This window comes from Astatotilapia calliptera, chromosome 12, assembly GCF_900246225.1.
Source record: "Astatotilapia calliptera chromosome 12, fAstCal1.2, whole genome shotgun sequence".
Classification (NCBI taxonomy): Eukaryota; Metazoa; Chordata; class Actinopteri; order Cichliformes; family Cichlidae; genus Astatotilapia; species Astatotilapia calliptera.
The window spans coordinates 5,664,536-5,683,807 of NC_039313.1; the positions used below are offsets into that span (position 1 = coordinate 5,664,536).

General features: G+C 41.6%; 1 protein-coding gene across 2 annotated transcripts in view; it reads right to left on the bottom strand.

Moving 5' to 3' along the window:
* sema4c (sema domain, immunoglobulin domain (Ig), transmembrane domain (TM) and short cytoplasmic domain, (semaphorin) 4C) overlaps positions 1-14,575 on the bottom strand; it is a 107,623-nt gene extending 93,048 nt beyond the window's left edge. For both annotated transcript variants that reach the window (XM_026188233.1, XM_026188234.1), the window contains exon 1: positions 13,936-14,575. The gene's annotated coding sequence lies outside the window, so the exon portion shown is untranslated. The remainder of the gene's footprint in view (positions 1-13,935) is intronic.
* Positions 14,576-19,272: the final 4,697 nt, after the last annotated feature.

A 19,272-nucleotide genomic window follows, 5' to 3' on the forward strand; every position in this document is an offset into this window, starting at 1 on the left:
CTAACGGCCAAACCACAGCAATCCACACATGCTGTCAATTAATTTGAAAAACAAATTGTAAAGAAACTAAACTAAACACACACATGAGGCCTACAGAAACACAAATTATAGTTTTTGCACTTTCGGATGGAGATTTAGATATCTATTACGGCAGCTTCTCCAACAAAGGCAACGAGAAAAATACAGACACACGCTCAGCAAAACCCACAACCCCACCCCTCCTTTACCAAGCTAAGCATCGGGGACACACTCTGACACACTCAGCCGAAACCACACAGAGACCCGCCGCGCAGACAGACACGTCAGTGCACGCACACACAGACAGACACAGCAGCTAACTTCATTTCAAAATCAATTAATTAAAAAGCACAGTCCTCTCCCACAGGGAGTGAAAGACAAATTTGAGGATTTTAATCCTGGTACACAAATCAGAGCTGTTCGGCCACAAAGATATGAGAGGACAGGATGGATAGAGGGATGGACTGTCAATGAATTTTAAGAAGGGAAGCCCATTTAAAATGGTCACATCTATCTATCTATCTATCTATCTATCTATCTATCTATCTATCTATCTATCTATCTATCTATCTATCTATCTATCTATCTATCTATCTATCTATCTATCTATCTATCTATCTGAGAATCAGCAGAGAAAGCAAGCAAGACAGAGGCAGAGTAAGCCTGCTGTAAGTGCCTGTTGTTGGGGTTCATCAGCACCCCCCTTCACTCCCTCGCCGTCTCTTTGCATTAGCTTTAAGGCTTTTTCGAAACAGACCTTATTGATTTTTTGAAGTGTTGAATCAGAGGGCTGCCGCGTTTATCTGTGTGTGCGCCTCTGCGTGATTTGTGTGTGCGTGAGAGGGTGTGTGTGCACCCTGGCTGGTCTAACCTCAGGCAAAAAAATCATAATAAAGAGTTAGCTGTTCTCTCCTCCCTGGCGTTCCTAAAAAAGACTTTGCCTAATAGGTACGGGAAAGAAAAGAAAATAACACTGGAAGATAAACTGAGCATGCAAAAGTGTGCGAGCAAATGCGCACATTTGGCAGTTAATGTGTGAATGTGCTGGCGAAGGTGAGATTGTGAGCAATTGACAGAAAACACCTGGCCTTCGGTACTCGACGGACTGTTTGAAGGAGCGCTGAAAGCATAAGTAGTATAGTATTCACCTTCTTCCCTCAAATAAAAGTAGCAAGTAATAACTATCAGAATAGATTTCCTTTAAGGTTTATCTTGGTAAACATCGTATGCAAGACTACCAGGATGTGTCTCTGCAATGCGCCTCAAGGAGGAAACACAAAACTAGGAAGAGGCTTGCTTGATTTTGATAATGTTACTGTTGAAGCCTCGTGCAATGTTCAGATAACAAACTGCTTCTAATTTTCCACAACATCAAACACTTATTTAACAACAACAATTAAAAAACAACATTTTTTATCAGGCAGCAACCTCTGAAAAGCCGATCAAACATAAGTGGCAAAAAAATCAGTTCTGCAAACAGCCACAGGAGGCCGTCACTCCCTCTGGGCTCCCATGTTAAAATGGCCATAGTCAGAACATGTGTTACAGTCTAGTCCAAAAAAACTACTTTGATATTTGTAGCTTAATTCTGCCTTGATAAAGGCTGAACAGGGTATAACCTATTTATAAGTTACCCTTTTGGATTTTGTTAAAGCTTAAGTTAGACATGACTCTGATTGATGGCTGTGCTGACAGGGGTAGCTGTAGTTGATTACTGTCACTAGGGCTTATTTCTGCTAATTTAATTAATTTAACTGGACTTTTGGACCCTATTTGGGATGTTGGTGCATTTTTGAGCCTCTGAAAAATAAAATGGTCTGTTTTGAGGTGAAGCTGATCCGAGAAGTCAAGAGGTCAAGAGGTTCTGGTGGGTGAAAATTTAGTGTTGTATTAGCTCTGAATAGTGTTTTATACAGTCAGGGATTATTAAGAAATTACAGGGTCACAAAGCTTTGATTGTTCCAACTTAACATTTGAAGAGACGCAATTTATGTTAATTACCAAAAGTAAAAGTCCTGTTTTATGTAAAGTAGCACCTCTCAAATTTTAGAGTCAGTCACACTAGAATAACAATAAGACAGCAAACTCCTCTTGTCTGGGAAAACTACAGCGCGATATCTGTGGATGAGTTTCTGTTTGTCTGTCAGTAGTTAATATGACAGTCTCTTTAATGTGAATTTCTGTGTATGTAGACAATGACAAATCTGCAGACACAACAGATTTGAGACTTTTGCTAATTTACCACAGTTAACTAGCGTATTATCATAAACAGATAGCATGTAATTGCCCGCCCGACCCCATTTAATCACAGACTGATTGGAGACCGACTCCATCTTATCGCCATTTTACCGTTATCTCTGACACACTAACGTCAGTTTGAAGACGGTAATTGACTACGAGTCATCACAGACCTGGCGTCCGCTTTCAAAGCAGCTATTTCAGAGGCAGTAAGATTTCACACAGTCGCAATAATTTTGGCCGGGCCACGGTCTCCAACCACTGTTTTTCTAAACTGTAGCTAATTGTTCAGCTAAACTTATATAGCTTCACATGCTGAACTACTTGATATGTGCTATAAATGCCTCAAAACTATCCATAACTTCAGTAGTTGATTAAATATTTCAAGAAAGAGTTTTTATTTATTTCTCCAAACACAAGATAAAAGAGTTTATCTCTATGATAATGAATGGATCCTCATAGAGAGATCGTTGAAAAACACACAAAGAGTGGAGACAACAGGGGCGGGAAGAGAATAGGAGACAGTACCGAGAAATAAAAAAAAGAGTGGTAAGCTTGAAAAAGAGAGTGAGAAGGCAAAAGCCAGACTGGAAATTGATGGTGTAATTGTTGACTGCTGGTCAGCTCTTATCTTGGTTTCTCAGGGCCGTTGTCTGGGCAAGCCGGCTTCCTTTTTGCTTTTCCAATTGCCGTCTCTCTCTAAGAGTTGACCAAACCTGGCAACCTGAACACATTTCTCTATTTTTTTTTACCTCTTGCCAACCTTTCCTCTTGTATTCATCCCAGTCGAAATCCCTCTCCTCTTATCTTCTTTCTGTCGTATTATTGAGGCCTCATCCCACTGAGCATCTTCCTTTCTTTCCATCTCTTTCTTCAAACGAGTCAGGCTTCATGCAGAGAGCAGTGGACTGGAAAAGAGCAGCGGGAGATGGGTGAGAGCGCAACCAGCCTGCGGGTCAGAGGTGAGTCTGCAGCAGGACAGGGGGTAGGCGAGAGGGGCCAGTCCAGAATTGCCCCTCAACAATAGGGGCTATTGTGTCTGCAGCTGCTCATACAGACAGACTCAAAGGAGGATTTAGTGCTAGATTTCAGGTGAGACCATTAAGGTGCTAACAAGAACCATAGCATGGCCTGAGATAAGCTAAGTGTGGAAAAAGTGAATGAAAGAAGCTCAACAGGAGTCTTAAGAGGAGAAGACTGAAGCCGTCTTCATGATCAGCAAACGTTATGAGGATGTGTCCCGGTTTTTAAGCTAACTGCATGTGGAACAGTGTTAGATATCATTGCATTTACTGGTTAAACAGTGAGTTTAGCATATGCATGAATGATTCACTCCCTGCATTGCCTCTTTCTTCACGGCTCTTGTTTAATAAATCTTTTAGATGGTACTTGTGACATGATACCTCTCTGTTGCAGTATTAGCAGCTGGTATGAAGACTGTGCCGTTGTCTAATTTCAGTCACAACAGATGAAGAAAGAGATCGGTGATTCATGGACGTGGATCAAGGTAGATACGTCACGCTGAGATCCATGAGGCAAAATGTGATTAGTCAGACAGGGGGCAAGTCATCTCACTCCTCTTCATCGCACATTACATTGTTTTCTACAAATCACGCTGACTCCTTACTGAGACGTCTCCAATTAAGGCAAAGATATAAACCACAGATGTGTAGGCATTTGAACAGTATGGCGCACACACTGCCTTCCATCCTCTTTGCACTGACCAAAAGTTTCCTGTAGTATGTGAAAGAAATGCTTGGTTAGTAGAAGTCTACCTTGACTTTTCAATAAGGTTGGATAGTTATCTTTGAATTTAGAAGTGCTACACTGGGTAAACACCTGTATTTTCACCTGAGAATGGTAATAAGTAACTAATTTTCCTACAGGCCGAGCTAACCCACGACAATCACAGGAGGAAATAAAGCAGAATAGCGCTCACCCTCCTTCTAGCTACGAAAGCTAAGCTACTCCCACACACAAGCTCAGTGGAGATCTCAGAGAGCAGTCATGTAGGGGCCCTCCTGCTGCCGATAAGCCTCCACTGGCCCTTCTGTAGAGCCTACCCTGGAGAGAGGCCATTAGCCTGGCTGCAGCTCCTTCCTGGATAAGCTGCAGCTTACCAGCCGACGAGCCGCAGGGCAACTTTTTTTATTGTCCTTTCAAAACTTTATGCGTGAGTGTGGGGCGATAGCTTGGGAGGGGTTGCGAGTGCTGTAGCCTGCAATCCAGCATGTGTGTGTGTGCATTCAAGTTGTGCCCTCCCAGCACTTCCTGCACTAACGGCCGGTCCCACGGTAGGAAAGGCGAGCTCTATCCGACCAGAACAATGCCAAAAAAAGGCTGTCATAAAAACAAACTACCATGCTCTGGTTAGCACGGGGGGATGCACTGCATCTGGATCATTATTCCCATACACACAGTCTTAGTTATGCAGGGTTTGAGCCAGTACTTTAACTGTTATCTTCTGCTGCTGGCCTGGACACATTTACATAGACTATCCAGGACAAAATAATGAATGAAAACGGCAAGAAGCAGCTGAATATGCATACTCCATGCACACACACATAGCAATGCTGCAACTGACAGTAAACAATGGGAACCTCCGTATACACAATGGCTCAGAGCAGGACTGACGTATCACCAAGACCTGAATAACAAAAGAAGGGAACAACTCCAGTGGTCCTCTCTGCACAACACATCGCCCAGTCAACTGAGCCAGAATGCATTTGCTGACTTGGAACAAGCAAAATAACAAACGGCTGACTAACGTGCAAGTTGGGGGCCTCAGGAAACATGCTAAACAATCTACACGGTGCCCCCGAAACACAGTTGGCTTACGGACAAGGTTTTTGTTTTGGCTGAGCATATTACTATCTCTTCCCCAATCCAGCTTTACAATTTCAGCCTCAGCCAAGCATGGGCAGACCCAATAAGCAGCATCAGATAGGATAGATGGGTCCATCTGCTATCTGAAAAGGAAATTACTAAATAAGTATCAAATATAATGGAGATTTCTTACCCTGAGCCCCTCTTCGACTCGGGAGATGAAAAAAACAAATAGGAAACCCAGAAGCAGTGCAAATGGATTGGTATTGATTTATGTAGCCTACTATAATTATAGATGCGAACAGCAATTAAAGAAATACATCAACATGAGGCAAAAGAAGTGTTTGCTTTCATGCCAAGAGTTAGCTGAGAAGATCAGAAACAACCACTCCACTCTCATGTCAGAATCACAGTTCTTGACCCAGTGGTTATCGTCTTTGCCAACTGCTATAACAACAAAGTGTCATAACATTTCTTACTTCAGCTGGACTTGCTGTAGTTTTGTCCTAAACAACAAGCGTTGCTGTTTCGAAAATATAGTCTACATTGCTAGATAAGCTACAGAACAGGAAAAGGAAGTTCAGCACTCAAACACAAACAAAATGGCTGCCAAGATGGTATCTGTTGTGCGGTTTGAAACTTGCTATAGGGCACTTTAATAGTTGTGAAAATGATGATAAATTATTAGCTAAATTATTTTATCAAGCTGATTTGTGGTTTCTCACTTTAATCTTCAATGCATATTTTATAGAAAGTAGTAAAAGAGTCAAGAAGTCCGTAAACTTAGCTTAGCAGGAAACAGTTAGCCTAGCTTAGTCAGAAGCCTCCAAATCCCATCAGCTTTCTGTGTTTTGCTCTGAACAAAAAGCTAATATATAAATTAAATCTAAGCTAAGAGTTCAGTTCAGGATTAGAGAGGTGGACTCTGTGGTTTTTGTTATTTACTCAGGTCAAACATCAACAGCTGTAGTTTTACTGTTCCACAGCACTTTAGCAAGTGATTCTGCTCACAATCTATGGCTTTATAAAACTGTGTGAAATTGACTGACTGAAAATTGTATTTTTGTAATTTCAGATTTTTCTTTATGCAATTTAGGCTACACACTTTACTAATGTACCGATAAATATACATTCACAGGCCACTTCATTAGAACTTAGAACTTTTAGAACTTTTATTGTCATTGTACAGTTGCTTGTAAAGTGAAATTCGGTACACATGTTCAACTGCTTGCTGATGCAAATATCTTACCATCCAATCACAACCAGCACGTCATGTGGCTATGGTCCAGGCCACCTGATGAGTTCAAGCTTAGCATCAGAATAGGAAAGAAAGGTTGATTTAAGTGCTTTAAGTAGCATGGGTGTTGGTGCCAAAGTATTTCAGAAAGTGCTGATTGATCTGTTTTTTTCCATACAAACATCTGTAGGGATTACAGAGAATGGTCCAAAAAAAGAGGTCAGAATTTGGTGTAAACACCATTAAAGTGTGGCTCCATCCCGCCTTGTATCAATGATTCAGGCTACTGGTGATGGTGTAATGGTGTGGGGGATATTTTCTTGGCCAACTTTGGGCCCCTTAGTATCAAATACTTTGGAATGTGGTGGAATGGATGATTCGCATCAAGGATGTGCAGCCAACAAATCTGCAGCAACTGTGTGATGCTATCACGTCAATGCGGATCACAATCTCTGAGGAATGTTTCCAGAGCCTTGTTGAATCAATGCTACGAACAGTTACAGCAGTTAAATGGGTCTAACTCAATACTAGCAAGGCGTACCTAATAAAGTGTCTGTGATTGTATATCAGCCATGATGAGTTTAAGTCTAAATAGCAAGTGTTCATTCTTCTCTGATCATAGTTAATCTGTGCCGCAGCTATGTTTGTAAATCAGATGCTTTCACATTTATACTGAGTGGCCTGCACTGCAAACCAAAGATGAAAAGGAATTTCAACAGTTGTGATATTTCCAGCTTTTTCAGCAAGCGAATCCTGAGTCTTGACAGGCCGAAGATATGGAGAGGACTGAAGAGATACAGAAAGGAGAGTAGGCAGGAGAGACCAAGCAGGACAAAACCACAGAGGCTAGAAATGAGGCCTGAGAGAATGAGAAGAAGAAGTAAAAGAAAGTGTGAGGGAGGAAGACGAGCATAAATCAAAAAGAGAAAGGACAAAATCGGAGAGGGAAGAAGGGATGAAGAGATGGATGAAGACAGGGAACAGATAACCCCGCTACAGGAGCTCATGGTACCCTTTTATTCACTGTCCTTAAATATTCTAGTGCAACACACACAATAACACATTTGTCTTTATTTCTGTGAAGTCATTAGGCTGAGATTATTCTCAACATTTAATCTCCAAATGTTCTTGTTTTATCAGTAAAGCTGAGGGTAAAATGAATGTGTGCACGCTATATGATTAGATAAGTAACAAGAGAGGAATTTACCATTAGTTGAATAATCTTCCTCTTCAAATGTGACGTAGCAAAACAACCTGATTTGAAGACGTTCCCAACGAAAGGCAGGAGAAAGACGTTTCCACACTCAGTGGTGCCACTCTTGGCCATGGCTCGACTATTTCCTGTGACCATCTGAGAAATACAGCTGTTCTCGGGATTGCGGCTGTTGATTAAATGTGTTTGTGTAGCACGTTGCGGCACTGCATCAACAACTGTAGCTTCAAGCTGTCATAAAAAATATCAGCTGTTCAGTTTTTATCTGTGAACTCCGGGCTGTTGTTCCTGTAGCCCCTCATTAAGGAAGCGGGGGGAAAGTGCGCTGATATATTACGACAAGTTTCACCGTAAAAATGGATTTGTGAAACGTTTGGCGACTCTATTGAGCTACAGAAGTAGATTTTGTTTTATTCTTTTCAAATGTGTACCACCTTGTCATCACTATATGATCTTTTAGGTCTGCATCCTATCAAATCTCAGCAAGAAAGTGATCGAACTTGCAGAAATATCTGCTGAATTCAGCCTCACAACTTTCACACTATTCTTTTAAATAATCTTTAAAAGAGAGATGCACACTCCTCTGTTGCTGTCCGCCAAACGTACTATGTTATATATATGCATATGTATTTGTTCTGTATCTCAAGTAAGCAAAACTCAATTTAACCTTCTAACTCCAAGTGTCCTGTTTTACATAAAAACTTGGACCCAGTTATTGTTAGATACAAACACAAATAGCGTAGCTAGCAGGCACCAGATGGCCAGTAGTGGTCAGCTGGTAACAAACAAGCAGGTCAGGGCTCTCCTCCACCTCCATTCTGCCCAGCATAAATAATGCAGAGGACTCGAGCTACCAAGAGAAACTCCACCGAACTCCTCTAAAAGCCTCGAGTAACTCTCCGAGCAAGTCCTGAAAAGGGGTGTTTACTTGTGGTGAAAGAAAAAAAGAAGGGGCAAACCTTTGTGTCATAGCAGGGAGCTACGACACAAAGGTTCTGTTCATTCATTTGTGTCAGACAACAGTAATTAGATCTGCGTGATGACTGCACTGCATTCTGACATCTTTAAAACTGCATTGATCAAAGCCGGGGGGGGGGGGTGATTTCAGGTCAGGATGAAAAGCTTTGATAAACAAAACTTCTATATTGTAAAAATAATGAAAATCTGGTGCAGACAGCTATACTAGCTGCACATATTTGCCTCCAGGACCAACATTCTGCTCCATATTGGATTTTCCACCAGTCTGACTTTCCTGGAAACACTTTTCGTCCCTTAGGGCTTATTTATTTATTGATTGCCCCAAAGGATGATGGGGGGAGGGGGGCTGGCTGCATCATTCACAGAGGGTGACATGTATTTATTACTCCTTTGTACTCTGTATTCTGAGCGTAGTGAATTTTTGGCAATATTGTTAATTTTTTGACAATAATGTCAGTAAGACTTCATTTAATTTACCTGAATTGATTTGGAGAGATGAAAGGAACATCTATAACAGCTGCTCCCGGGGCATTCAAGGTACTGGCACAACTATTAGAGCCACAAAAAAGGATTACCCTAGTATCCTAGCATAGTTTTCATTCACAGTAGACTGAATGTGCACTTGTCTGTTCAATTAAAGTCGAGCTATATAAGTGGTAAGGGTTTACACTTTGGCAATGCAAAAATGACCTCATCATGCAACTCGAGTTGAGCCGAAACGAGTGGAGGGGGTGTATGTGAGCGTAAGTGGGCAAGAGAGATAGAGGATGAGAGCGAGAGAGAAAAAGAAAAAGCTCAAAGGGAAGGGTAAGTTGCAGAACAGAAAAAGCTTCTCCTCTCGGAACAACTGCAATCACAGCCGCAGCCAAAACCCCCCCCGGATCCATCCTTGCTGCCTAACGGAAACTTCTCAGCAGGCCTTAAAGCAACTGAGACGGAGGCTGGAGGTTGTGCAGTGGTGTGTGTACCATTCAGCATGAGCACAATTTGTGCTCTGCGTTACAGGAAGAGTGCCATCTGTAGTACTTGGACAATAAATGACGACCACGTCAGTTTTAAGAAACGTCAGAATTTGCTGAGACAACTAACATGCTTGTGTGTTTTCTTAGTGTCTTTCAATGGTAATGCATTCACATTAGGAAGAAATGCAAATGTGCAAAGTAAAGAAATCCAAAGTTCTGTCGCATTTTCACACGGCATGCTTAACTGCAAAAACCAATGAGGTGCTTTATGGGATTTGAATATTTAATCTAGTATTTAGTTTAGAAATGGAACAACAAAACAAGTTTTTGCAACACATTCAATTTATTATATAGGCAATTCATTACCTTACTTAAGCTAATTACACTTGAAATGAGTTGTTTTTAATATTACTCGCCATTGAACACGCCAAACGATAGTGAAACTATGAAAACTGTAAAAGTCCTTGATTAAAAGTTGTTTTTTACTGCTGCAACCAACACATTTCAAAAAACACAACTTTAACCTTGAGGAAAACAGCCTCTGTTTACCGGTTTGTCCTGACTTTTCATAGTTTCACTAGCGCTTGGAGGAGCTTGCAAGTGTTTGCAGACGAGTTGGCATCTTCCATGCAAACTACTAGCGACTCAGGCAACCTACTAGCAACCAAAGCAATTAAAAAGAGAGTTTTGAGTGATGCACTTGCAACCACTTTGCAACTAGCAACTGCTAGCAACCTCCAGCAGCAGTTGCAAGATGTTACCAACCATTATCCAAACCACTCGAGCTTCTGACCACCTATCCTACAAAATTCCTCTACAGCAAAGACGACAATAATGCACTTGTATACCAAACAATACAACAGAGCATGTGTCATTAACACATAGAGATTTTTCAATATTAGCAAGGCAACAATTAGCAATATTAGCAAGGCAGTTAGCACTGACATCACCATAGGTGCTGACGATACATCCTCCTACTGATTTAACATTTTATAGTGGTCCCCTCCCTTCCTCCAAATGTCCAGAATGGATGCCAAAGAGGAACATAGCGTTGTTCTTTCAGTTTTTTAGTTGTAATGAGTGCACCAGCTGGGCACTTGTAGTGCACTTCATCTAGCAGTACTTATAGACTCAAAACAGGGGAAAGGCAGGGTGTAAGAGCAGAAGTAAATAATTTTAGACATATGCATTAGACAACAACAAAAAATGCATAAAATGTGACCGGGTTTAATTAAAGGCGCTCAGCGTTTGTGATTAATGTGCTAATGACATGCTAATGTGTAACACTATGTTAATGTTTGAGTTTCATGTGTGTGATGTTACTCTTAGGAACATGAAGGCACATCTTGCGCGCGCGCACACACACACACACACTGTCTTATCCATACAGCATAAGGTTTATATCACTTTGAACCTGAACCCTGACACATTTGCCACAGTGTTCCTTTAAACACCTTCTCTAAACATCAGCCTTTCCAGCCCATACTTGCAACACGTTGTTCCCCTCACACACACACACGACCCATCTGCTTCAGCTCTCCGGACCTTGCATCTGGCCTCCCATGAACCATATCTCTGTTTAACACACACACATACACCGAGGAGCTCTAAAAAACCCCAACAGAATCAGTGCGATTATGTTTGAGCTGCATTAGAACACAGAGGGCATAGCTCGAAATGTGAACTCTTTGCACCTCAGCAGGAAATACAGACCAGTGTGAAACAGAAGAAACAAAACAAAATCTGTTTCTGTGAGATCCTTTTTTTTTTTTAAGCAAAGAAAAGCAGATAGACTAAATCGGTCCTGGGATGAAAGGACGTTTTGAAAAAAAAAAAGAAAAAAGCCTACTGTGGGAAGCTGGCACATCAACTGTTGCTCTGCAAAAGACACAGAGCCTCCAAGGAAATTATGATGAGCGGATTCAGATCCATACCTTCGTGATACACCACAGCCGGCGTGAACACAGGCTCTGTGTGTTCCCGTATGCAAAATGAGTTACATAATCAGCAATGATCCCATCATTGTTGCATTTTACTGTGTTCAGCTGCTTGTTTGTGGGCTGCAGTACACGTCGCGCTGACGTGATGCATGTGACACTGGGGTGACGATTAAACGCACGCAAACGGGCGGGCACAGAGCAGACAGGAGGCATCTGCCTCTGTCACGACGTATGGTCTATGACGCAGTGTTGACCCCCACGTGTGGAAACTGCCTGTGATTTGTTCTTTGTTGCAGTTTTCCGATGGGACATTTAAGAACTTTGGGGCTAATGCTGCAATGCGCCTCTTAAGAAACTTTAACAAGCATTTTTTTCATTCTGTAAACAAAACACTCACATCAGTCAAAGCGAATCAGTTGCAAAACCTTGGAATAGAGGGGACCAGCATGGATGGCATGAAACCCAGACAAGACGGGAACACACACACAAACAGTAGGAGACTTTCCACATCAGTCAAGCTTTTATGAAAACATCAAATGAAGCTGGGCACGTGCCTGTAGAGGCATTGCCATTTACATGTGTGCGCTATCAGCCTGGATGACTGTGTGCCATTTCACTGCATGTGTATGAGGAGCAGCTTTAGGAGTGCATGAGGGGGATATAGGAAGGAGGCTGGCTGTCAGGATGTGGAGTCCATTGTCTGTCCAACAATGAAGAGATTGAGTCGGCAGGAGTCCTGTGGCTCTCTCAATAGAGGCATTAACATCTGGGGCGAGAGGGCTACAGTGTGTGTGTGTGTGTGTGTGTGTGTGTGTGTGTGTGTGTGTGTGTGTGAGAGAGAGAGAGAGCGACAGAGTGTGTGTCATTGTTGCGAACACCCTGGATAAAAGTGGATTTTTAAGTTTGTTTTTTTTAGCCTGGGAATAATGCAGATGTCAGGAGGAATCCTTCAACAACTAAATTGGTTTTGAAAGATCTCTCCTTGTAACCCGCTTCACTGCCGAATAATCTGTGCAATACTGCGCGTGCCTTTAGTGAGGATTATGTGTCTACTTTTCTTTTTTCCCCCTCAAAGTCTGTGAACTTGATTTATACCAAATTAAAAGGTGGGTGAATTGAATTTTGGCAGGCTTATCCACTGCTACATCCCTCTGCACGGCAAATGTCAACTTGCTAACTCTGATTTCTACTCGCTTATTGCTTCCATTAATCTTTGCAAATGACACAGTGACACAAGCGGACGCACAGAGACCTGCAGAAGCCACCCGCCCACCTGTGGTACAGGGAAAGGGAGTCTCCTGTGACAGTTACACAAATATCACAGTCAGAAAACAGATCCTCAAGTATGATATCACTACTAAAAACCTATCTCCTCTGTCCCACATGGCAACAGCCCTTTGCAGGGACCCCCAATCCAACACCCTTCCTTCCTTCTTCTAAACTACCACCTCCTTACACCAACCCTCACTTCCTCACTGTCCAGTGTGGACACACGCCCCTCCTTCCACCTTCCAACCCTCCTCCTCCTCAGTAATTACAATAATCACTCAAGTGAAGCTAATACTTATTTCATTAAGGCAAAGGAAAAAAGAAAGAGAGGGAAAGAAGAACAAGGAGGAAACCACTCCAAAGTAATATCTCAAACCAGTGGATTATTGTCACCATAAGAGCTTCATTTTTGAGTATTAACTGAGGGATACAGGCAGCAGTTGAAGGGACTCCTTTCTTTCTTTCTTTCTTTCTTTCTTTCTTTCTTTCTTTCTTTCTTTCTTTCTTGGCATCTGAAACTTAAAACCTCTTCACAAATCTAAAATCCACACATGTGCACAAGTGCAGAAAACTTTGAAATCTACAAAGCAGTTTCCCTTCGCAGGAAGACGACAGCGGCCACAGTGAGTGAGGATTACGAGGGGGATCTGTATTGATGTTATTAGAGGCGGAAAAAAGCACTACCAAGCAAAAGAAGGTGCCTAAAAGTTTGTCTTGTCAGGCACCAGACTCGCTCAGAACTTAAGAGCCTGAAATACAGGCAGACACAAAAGAGATCATTCTCAGACTGCTGCACCAGTATACACCGAGAGGTCAGCTTCACGTTGTGCGTTTTTGCTGCACGGTAGCATTGCCGGGCTGTGATTGTGGAGGTGCAGCGGCAGCACATTACAGTAGATGCACAGAAATACAGTAGAAAAAAGCCCGGAGTTGATTCCCTTCCAACTGCCCCTGACCGCAGTGCGCTGTGTTTACACAGCGCGAAAAGGGGATAAAGTTGCATCGCATTGAGCCCCAAAACTGGCAACCCAAAACACCCCAAATCATCTGTCTATACAAACGCACTGCACCTTAGATGGTGCTGTTTTAGGAAGAAATTTTAAAAAACGTGGGCTTCTTGGCAACAGTTGGAGATTCGGACGCTCCGGGGTTTGGGATGTTTTCTGCCTCTGCTTGCTTCGTTAGTGTGTTAAAATCCAGCCGTCTCACAGCGCTGGAAGCAATATTGCCGAGAAATAACGAGCGCACACTTACCTTATTATTACGGTGATGGTGCTGATGATCACGGGCAATGCGTCCTGCGCTTTTCCTCCCCGCTCTCCGTCCTTCTCTGACGACTGGAGCCAGTATCCGTTTCTGCCTCTCTGTTTCTCTCTCTCTCTGCTTTCTCCGTTATCTCACGTTTGTTTTTGAATTTGAGTTATAAATTATTCCACATCCTCATCAATTTCTGATGCTCTCTCTCGCAGTTCCTCTCGTGTCCCCTATGCCTTTTTTTCCTCCTAAAAATGTTTGGACTATAAGGCAAATCAAGCCATATGATCCTGTCATTCAGTTTTTCACACAGAACTGGCTCTCCGCGCAACTCCCTCCCTGGGCTTTGTAACACGAAACCAGGCGAAGACGAGGAGGAGGAGGAGGAGAAAATGAGGAGGAAAGGGGAAAAAGCAAAGAAAGAAACGAGAGCGTGGATTGAATCCACTATCTGGGACCAGCTAAAAGGATCTACCCGCCTCTCTGTCTCAGAAGTTTCGGCAGTCCGTACCAAGCAGATATGTCAGAGTGGTCGTCGCGCTGCGTCTCTGTGCCAATGTCCAATGGAAATGATGTATATGGGAGTGTGTGTGAGGGGTGCGTGGCGCTGCAGCGTGTGTGCGCCCCCAGCCTACTTCTGCAGTACGCATCACAGCAGGGACCTGAGAGGATTTAAAAAAAAAAAAAAAAAAAAACCCAAAGAAGCACACAAACAGGTCTCCGCCCATTAGCCCCTCAGAACAAGGGTCAACAGCAGAGGACCCCCCGGCAGTCATTAGATTTACTGTAGAACACGCACGTTTCTTTCTTTCTTTCTTTCTTTCTTTCTTTTTAAAATAAGTCTGCCCCAACCTGAGGTCAAAGTCCCTTTATACCTCCGACTCCATACATCTGACACCCAGGACTTGGGTGGTGGTACGCCACTGACCACCAAGCTTAGCATAAGAGGTGGGATCCAAATATGATAGCAGTGATATCAACACTGGTCTTGGAATCGGACTGGTACTAGGATACGTTGTGCACAGTTGTGTTAATTATTACTTTCCGGGAATTAAAAAATACATCTCAATAATAAACAATGAAAAAGGTCTGAACCTTTTTGTGTTGACTGTCACATCTACTTTATTAAAAGTGAACAGCGCAAATGAAAACAACCCAAAGTGTTTTAGAAACATTCCAGGTCTCAAAAAAAAAAAAAAAAATCCCAGTTTCAAAACATGAAAAGCTGAAAGGTTTGTTTTGTTGTGTTAACTAAGTATTGTGGAAAGTAAAAATCATACTTATTAAACTATGGTCATTAAAAATTTTTTTTCAGAATTTGCAAATTGTTGATGAATCCTAAATCAAACAAAATTTGCAGTATCGCACGGCACTGTTTAACATCTCTTAAGCAGATGTTAATGCGGCATTATAATTATTATTTCCTTTAATAAAGTTACTAAACTTGTTGTCAGATGAAGTCTGTAACAAATGTTTATTTTTTGTATTCATTCTCTAATCGTCTCATGAAAATAAAGAAACATTAATCTTAGTTTTCTAAGATTTTGTAATCTGCATCTCCTCTGCACATTTTAATGATGCGCTTATTGATTGCTCTCAAAACTCAAAATGCTGCTCATCTGCTGCCGTTATAATAAATGCTCAGTCTCAGCAGAAGAAGACAGATATATTTAAGTATGATATTAAGTGGGGTAAGTCTTGGATTCTTTTACTAGTAAACGCAACATTATTCCCTCCGATATGAGTTAAAGTCCTTCGTCATTCATGTTTAGCTAATTTGAAAGCCTTACCCTCACTTACCCAGTTTAGGGTCACTGAGGGCTGGAACCTATCCCAGGTGCCATTGGGTGAGATGTGGGGTACACCTTGGACAGATCTCCAGTCTGTCGCAGGGCTAACACAGAGAGACAGACAACCATTCACACTCACATTTACAATATGGGCAATTTAGGTTTAGGTTGGTAGTCCATTTGGTGGACTGCTAAGGTCACAAGTCCATTTCTGTCCTGTGACGTACTGGTAAATCTGGTGTCACTGTGCTGATTATCACAGCGAGGCTAGCGACCACACACTCTCACATCCATACCTATGAGCAATTTGCAATCAACAGGTGTTCTAAAGCGGCGTCCACACAGTAGCTGTAATAAATTAGCAATTTCAAACAACAAAGCGAAATAACCACTTGGCGATGTGAAACAAACAGGTCCCAAGATAAACTTTTCTCAACTTTGAAGCGAGCGATTGAAGTAACTACAAACAAGAGTGAACAATGCTGTTGATTGACATGTGGCAATGTAGAAAATACAGAAGAGGGTTACCTAGGCAACCATAGCCTTGAATGTTCTGACAGCCAGCTATCAGCTAGAAAGCAATATATGATGAGCAAATCTCTTCACGTGTGGATGCCCTTTAACAAGCATGTCCTTTCAATGTGGGTGAAAGCCAGAGTTATAGAAGAAACCCACGGGAGAACAATCAAAACTCTACACAGAAAGCCGACCACGAGGTGCATGTGCTATATGTGGGGCAAAAGTGCCAGCACGCTCCACCGTACAGCTCTTGAAAAACAAAACTACTCTGAATCACTTTAATCAAAGCAGCAGTCTCTGCTGTGTGAGTGGCGCTCCCAAAACAGAATCCTACATTTTTCGTAATGAAAATCTGAAGCCATGTCTTTCAAATACAAAGGAGTTTCTATCAAATAGTATCAGTTGATGTAATTGGTGATTTTAGGGCAGAAATAATGTTTAACTTCTAAACGGAAACATACACTTAGGCTTAAAAATAGTCCAGATTTTTTGCAACAATACTAAAGTAATCATCATGCTTTTGTTCTCACAGGTCTTACAATCAAGATCGCCTATGGGAAACAGGATTTATGAGAATGGGCAGAGGTAGAAGTTAGCAGTAAGCACGCTAGCTAGCTGACATCTGAAAATGATGTGATATTCTGGCTGAAGCATTTCTATCCATCCATCCATCCTCTACTGCTTATCCCTGTCAGGTTTGCGGGTGGGCTTGAACCTATCCTATCCCAGCTATCTTAGGGCGACAGGTCAGTCTGTCGCAGGGCTAACACATAGACACAGACAAACATTCACACTCACATTCACACCTTTGGGCAATTTAGAGTTCCCAATTAACCTAAAACCACTAAATGCATGTTTTTGGACTGTAGGAGGAAGCCGGAGTACACTGTGCTAGAAGTATCTCTAAAAAACAAAAAAAATACACTTCGACTGTAATTTCAGACATAAAGATAAAAAGCTATATAATCGTAGGTTTTTGGAGGCATCGTGAAGTTAGGCTAGTTGAAGTACTTTATGTGACGTTGCAGCTAGCTACATAGGTATTTTAGCTTTAGGCTAATACGAAGACAGCAGCACAGGTGACATATTCAACAAATTGAATTCTTTTATTTGACAGTACAATGAGTTTTTGGGACAGGGTCTCATCATACGGTAGAAAAATGACACTCTTTGATTTATTTTAGTTTTTCAGGCTTTTTAAAGAAATGACAGCTATCACTGAGCGGTTAAGATTCTGCTGAGAGTCTGCAAAAGTTGCAGGGCTGCTAGTGTCAGGATGTGTAGCTTGAGCCATGGGGGCTGTCATTAGTGACATCTGCCCATATCTACTGCCGGTGCTGAGCACTCTTCCCTTGTTTGATGCTTGAATGCATATCTCAGGAGTACGATGACTGACAAAGGACTGAGAGGACTTGCACGCATGTACATCTATCATCATACTGGAGCCGAAGCTGGGGCCATTTTGTTTGACAACAGGGGAAATGCAGAGTTACCTTCAGATTGGGAGGAAAACTATTTCTTGATATTTTCCCATCAGTTTTTTTTTTTGGTTATGTCTTTTTGGAGGCTGGTTTGGTTTTTGTTGTCGCATCTACTTGACCCTGTTTTGTGCAAGTTTTCATGACATTTCTGTTCATAAATGTGAGACTACAGACGAATTGCACATTTTTCTGAGCCATATCCAATATGTGATGTTGTGCACTTGGTTGGCTTTGGTCTGTTGTGTTGGCTGCTACTCTAATTAGATTTTTAGGGTTTGTTGTATTGGTAAGATTAGCGAAATTTAAAAGCATGAATCACTGTACTATGAATTTAAGTTTATGCGAATAGCATTAATAAAAAGCTGTACAAAAGTAGAATGACAATTGAATAGTTTTTAAGCTTCTTTTAGGTCTGAAGCCTAATCCAAAAACAAGAAATACAGCACTGCAGCACATTGAAAAATAAGAGCCTCTGCCAACGCAGGACCCAGAAACAGTGTTGATCATCACTTAACAACTGATAAGAAGAAATTACTCTGAATGAGTCAAAGCCATTGGGAAATACTGCTACAAATATTTCATCTAGTTGAGCATGCTGACATTTCCTTTCTTCCTGTCTGTTCTTTTTTTTTTTTTTTTTTTAATAATCACTGTTTTCGGATAAGGCTTTACCCTTCTGTTGCATTCATTGTATTTTTTAAGCAATCTGATGAATTTTAGCATGTTGGTTAATATAATTACTATGAAATAACTTACCTACTCCAATTGTTTGTTATTGCAGTGACGAACAATGAACTTGCGATCTCGTTGCCTCTGAAAAGACTGCTTTGAAGTTGCAAGTTCCAAGCACCTACGATGCATCAAGGTGAAGATAAGAAAGTGAGTCTGCAATTGGTCTGCAACTGAGTGAGGTCAAACTGTCACTTTTGTGGAAATTGTTAGTAATAATACAGCCATTAACTGCGGTAAATCAGTGGAAAATGCCAATCTCTTGCCGCCTATTGCAAATTTGTTGATAGAAAATCACATTATTGCAGACTGAACTGAATGAATAAAACAAGCAGCACTTAGATCAGAGAAACAGTTGTGATGCAGAGCATGCAAACACCAGTAACCATGCAGAATCACAGCCAATGAGACCTGTGTCCTGCAGGTTCCCCTTTATGCCTAAATCCAGATGTTCTGGTACAAATACACGTAGGCTGCTAATTTCAGCCACGCTTTTTAAGATATAAAATATCTGATATTAGGAAAATGATCCTGAGCAGCATGAACAAACACACAAGACTGGACAATAATCTAAAAAAAGACTTAAAAGGAGATTAAAAGGCGAATATTAGAATGATAATCTCTGAGGATTAGCACAGAAAGTATTGCATATTATTTTTTATCTCTGTGTTTTTCCTACCTGTTCAAGACACCGTGGGTCCTTTTGACCCCAGCATAAATAAGTAAACAAAGACTAGGCTGCTAGAAAACCATCGTTCCATTACTGCAGGAATATATTTGCCTTACTGTAAAACCTGTAAACCTCTCGGCCATGCTAA